The 5,414-nt window shown below is 47.2% G+C and overlaps 1 pseudogene; it reads right to left on the bottom strand.

Moving 5' to 3' along the window:
- Positions 1-1,007: 1,007 nt before the first annotated feature.
- Positions 1,008-1,956, bottom strand: LOC119923484 (annotated as a pseudogene).
- Between the last annotated feature and the right edge of the window lie 3,458 nt (positions 1,957-5,414).

Raw genomic sequence — 5,414 nt, 5'->3', positions numbered from 1 at the left:
CCCCCTCTCCATCCCCCCCACCTTACCTCCTTTCCCTCCCAACAGCACCTGTATATATGTATATATGTTTGTTTGTATTTATTACTCTATTTATTTATTTATTTATTTTATTTGTACATATTTATTCTATTTATTTTATTTTGTTAATATGTTTTGTTTTGTTCTCTGTCTTCCCCTCCTAGACTGTGAGCCCATTGTTGTGTAGGGAACGTCTCTATATGTTGCCAACTTGTACTTCCCAAGCGCTTAGTACAGTGCTCTGCACCCAGTAAGCGCTCAATAAATACGATTGAATGAATGAATGAATGCTGTGGTGATGAGGGAGGGATGAATACATGGTGCAAATTCAGGTGTTATAGTAGTTCACATATAAGCAAAGAAGGGACAAGTAACTCAATTTGAGGTTTTATAAGAAAGCAGAAACTAAAGACTGTTTTTCAGTGGTTGCACCATTTCCTTAATCCAACCCTTCATAGTGAGAGCTTGTACTAAGCACTTGGAAAAATACATCAAAAGGAAGACACAATTTCCCTGTCTCCAAGGGGCTTACAGTTTAATGGGAGAGACAGACAGAATTTTTTAGAAATAGTGAGATTAGGAGGGAATGTAAGGATACAATTGGGAGTAACATGGTTCTGTAAGGATGAACTAGTTGAATCAATATCTAATGTACATTTGAAAATATTTCTATTCTTTCAAGGTGAAAATGGATATAAAAACATAAATGTTGAAGTTGGTTGTTGGGTTGATGGGGGTTGGGTTGTTAAGCATAAATTGAGGAAGGTGTCTTGGAAAAGGTGGGATTTGAGAAGGGCTCTGAAGGCTGGAAGAACTGTGGTTTGGTAGATTTGAGTTGTGAGAGAGCTCCAGACCAGGGAAACAGCATAAGGAAGGAGATGGAGTCACGGGAATCTAGAACAGTGAGAAATTGATGTGGAGGAGGTAAAGAGGGAGAGCTGAGGAGAAGCGAGGGAAGACCACTGTTCTGTAGCAGGTAAGAGTCTCTTTCATGGGGTACTCCAATCTGATTTTCTCCTCCCCAAAGCAAAGCGTCCCAGGACCAGCTTCTTCAGTGCTCCCTTCACCTCCTGGTTTCTCAGGGTGTAGATTATGGGGTTGAGGGTTTGAGTGACCATGGTGTAGAAGAGGGAGACAAATTTGCCTTGGTCTAGGGAGTAGATACATGAAGATTATGGTCCCATAGAAGATGGTCACGACCATGAGGTTAGAGGAGAAGGTGCTGAAGGCTTTTCTTCGACCCTCGGAGGAGCCAATCCTCAGCACAGCCCGGGCAATGAAGTCATAGGAAACCAGGATGAAAGCTGGAGGGACGAGGACCACAAGGATGCTAAGGGTGAAAAGGACAAGTTCGTTCATGGTAGTGTCCACAGAGGCGAGCTTGATGAGAGCTGGGACCTCACAGAGGAAGTGGTCCAGGTGGCGGTGGCCACACCGGGGCAGCCTCAGTGTGAGCGCGGTATGAACCAGTGAGTTAGTCACCCCACTCAGTCAGGATATGGCTGCCATCCGCCGGCGGAAGATGGGGTGCATAAGCATTGCATAGTGCAGGGGCTGGCAGACTGCTGCATAGCGGTCCAGAGCCATCAAAGCCAGGAGGATGCACTCTGTGGAGCCTAGTGCCAGGGAGACATAGATTTGGACCACACAGCCCCCGAAGGTAATCGTCTTCTGGAGCCTCCACAGGTTCACGAGAGTCTGAGGGGCCAGGCTGGTGGAGAAGCAGAGGTCCAGGAAGGAAAGGTGGCTGAGAAAGAAGTACATGGGCATATGGAGACAAGGGTCCAGACGGGAGACCACCGTGATGGCTGTATTGCCCAATAGAGTCAGGAGGTAGAAGAAGAGTACAAACACAAAGAGCGCAGCTTCAATGTGGGGTTGGTCTGAAAAGACCAGGAGGATCAATCCCTCAAAGGAACTTTCATTGGTTTCCACCATCACGCTGGGATCCTACTCCGCTACAGAGAGAGCAGGAATATAAACTGTGCCCTTTTTGACAGGCGTTTGGGGCACGTTCTGGGACGTCTGAAGCATCAGTCTCAAGGGTGACGTCACCCCTTCCTCTCCTCAAAGCTTAGAACAGTGCTCAATGCTTAGAACAGTGCTTTGCACATAGTAAGTGCTTAATAAATGTCGTTATTATTATTATTATCCAAACTGCTACCACATTAATACAAGGATTTATCCAATCCTGCGTTGATTAATGTGTCTGCCTCCTTTCTTACCTCCCTGCTTCCTATCTCTCCCCACTCGAGTCCTTTCTCCACTCTGCTGCCCGAATCATTTTCCTTCAAAAACGTTCAGACCAAGTGTCCCCACTCTTCAAGAAACTCCAATGGGTGCTCAGCCACCTCGGCACCAAACAAAAATTCCTTACATTTTTCTTTAAGGTACTCAATCACCTTGCCCCCTCCTAACTCGCCTCGCTAATCTATAACAACCCAGCCCACACACTTTGTTCCTCTAAAGCTAACCGTCTCACTGTACTTCGAACTCATCTATTTTTCCGCCGACCTCTTACCCACGTCTTACCTTATAGAGGCCAGGGAGGCCTGGAATGCCCTCCCTCTTCATATCAGGCCGATAATTGCTCCCCCCCATTTCAAAGCCTTATTGAAGGCACGTCTCCTCGAAGAAGGATTCGCTGACTAAATCCTCCTCTCCTCTTTTATTCCCTTCTGCATCATCCTGACTTGTTCCCTGCATTCATTCTCCCCACAGCACTTCTGTAAATATTTGTAGTTTATTTATTAATTTATTAATGTATAGTAATTCCTTTCTGCCTCTCTAGACTGTGATGTTGTGGGCAGGGAATGTGTCGGTTTGTTCTTGTACACTCCCAAGCACTTAGTACAGTACTTTGCAAACAGTAAGCACTCAGAAAATTAATTAATTCATTCAATCGTGTTTATTGAGCGCTTACTGCGTTCATAGCACTATACTAAGCACTTGGGAAGTACATGTTGGCAGCATATAGAGACGGTCCCTACCCAACTATGGGCTCACAGTCTACAAGAAGGAGACAGAGAACAAAACAAAACATGTAGACAGGTGTCAAAACCATCAGAATAAATAGAATCATAGCTATATGCACAGTGGCTATCAATCAATCTGCGCATCAGGCAGAAACTCCTCACCCTGGGCGTCAAGGCTCTCCATCACCTCGCCCCCTCCTACCTCACCTCCCTTCTCTCCTTCTACAGCCCACCCCGCACCCTCCGCTCCTCTGCCGCTAATCTCCTCACCGTACCTCATTCTCGCCTGTCCCGCCATCGACCCCCGGCCCACGTCATCCCCCGGGCCTGGAATGCCCTCCCTCTGCCCATCTGCCAAGCTAGCTCTCTTCCTCCCTTCAAGGCCCTACTGAGAGCTCATCTTCTCCAGGAGGCCCTCCCAGACTGAGCCCCTTCCTTCCTCTCCCCCTCGTCCCCCTCTCCATCCCCCCCATTTTACCTCCTTCCCTTCCCCACAGCACCTGTATATATGTATATATGTTTGTACATATTTATTACTCTATTTATTTATTTATTTATTTTACTTGTACATATCTATTCTATTTATTTTATTTTGTTAGTATGTTTCGTTTTGTTCTCTGTCTCCCCCACTGTGAGCCCACTGTTGGGTAGGGACTGTCTCTATATGTTGCAAACTTGTATTTCCCAAGCGCTTAGTACAGTGTTCTGCACACAGTAAGCGCTCAATAAATACGATTGATGATGATGATGATGATCATTAACAAAACAGAATAGTAAATGTGTACAAGAAAAATAAATAGAGTAATAAATCTGTACAAATATATACAAGTGCTGTGGGGAGAGGAAGGAGGTAGGGCAGACGGGGGGATGGGGAGGAGGAGGGGAAAAGGGGGGCTCAGTCTGGGAAGGCCCCCTGGAGGAGGAGAGCTCTCAGTAGGGCTTTGAAGGGAGGAAGAGAGCTAGTTTGGTGGATGTGTGGAGGGAGGGCATTCCAGGCCAGGGGAAGGACGTGGGCCTGGGGTTGACAGCGGGACAGGTGAGAACGAGGCACAGTGAGGAGGTTAGCAGCAGATGAGTGGAGGGTGCAGGCTGGGCTATAGAAGGAGAGAAGGGAGATGAGGTAGAAGAGGGCAAGGTGATGGAGAGCCTTGAAGCCGAGAGTGAGGAGTTTTTGCTTGATTCGTAGGTTAACAGCCGGCCACTGGAGATTTTTAAGGAGGGAAGTGACATGCCTAAAGCGTTTCTGCACAAAGATAATCCGGGCAGCAGAGTGAAGTATACACTGAAGCGGGGAGAGACACGAGGATGGGACATCCTAGAAGAGGCTGATACAGTAATAGAATGAGAGATTGAACGAGCAAGATAGCAGTTTGGATGGAGAGGAAAGGGTGGTTCTTGGCGATGTTGTGGAGGTGAGACCGGCAGGTTTTCGTGACAGATTGGATGTGTGGTTGTGAATGAGACAGCGGAGTTGAGGATGACACCAAGGTTGTGGGCTTGTGAGATGGGAAGAATGGTAGTCCATCTGCAGTGATGGAAAAGTCAGGGAGAGGACAGGGTTTGTAAGGGAAGATAAAGAACTCAGTCTTGGACATACTGAGTTTTAGATGGCGGGCAGAAATCCAGATGGAGATGTCCTGAAGGCAGGAGGAGATATGAGCCTGGAGGGAGGGAGGGAGAGAGAGCGGGAGCAGGGATGTAGATTTGGGTGTCATCAGCAGAGGTGATAGTTGAAGCTGTGAGAGCGAATGAGTTCACCAAAGGAATGAGTGTAGATAGAGAACAGAAGGGGACCAATAACTTACCCTTGAGGAACCCCTACAGCAAGGGGATGGTAGGGAGAGGAGGATCCTGCAAAGGAGACTGAGAATGAATGGCTGGAGAGATAAGAGGAGAACAAGGAGAGGATGGAGTCTGTGAAGCCAAGGTTGGATAGCTTGTTTAGGAGAAGGGGGTGATCCACAGTGCCGAAGGCAGCTAAGAGGTCGAGGAGGATTACATTTGAATGAACACAATTGAATGAAGGAATGAATGAGTGTAACCTGTTCCGACTATCATTGCCTCTCACCCTCTACTCATGGCTCAGACCTGTCAAATCTCAAAAGTCTGAAAAGCCCTATCCAACTAAACTTCACCAAACCATGTCCTTCTTCTTCAAAGCTTTCCTCAAAATCCACGTCCTCCAGGAGGCATTTATCGATTACTCCCCCATCTTCCCCATCATGTCCCACTAGCAGCCCCCTCAACCCTATTAACGGGAGGTATAGTGGCCTAGTGAAAAGAGCAGGGGAGTGGAAGTGAGGAAACCCCAGGTTCTGGTTCTGACTCTACTACTAGCTTGCCATGAGAATTGGGACAAGCCCCTTAACCTCTCTGTACCCCTGTTTTTTAACCTGGATTATGGGGGATAAGATGTCTATT

Source organism: Tachyglossus aculeatus, unplaced genomic scaffold, assembly GCF_015852505.1.
Source record: "Tachyglossus aculeatus isolate mTacAcu1 unplaced genomic scaffold, mTacAcu1.pri scaffold_1_arrow_ctg1, whole genome shotgun sequence".
NCBI classification, from domain to species: Eukaryota; Metazoa; Chordata; class Mammalia; order Monotremata; family Tachyglossidae; genus Tachyglossus; species Tachyglossus aculeatus.
Note: the sequence above shows the minus strand (reverse complement) of the source record. Positions and strands in the feature narration are given on the sequence as shown.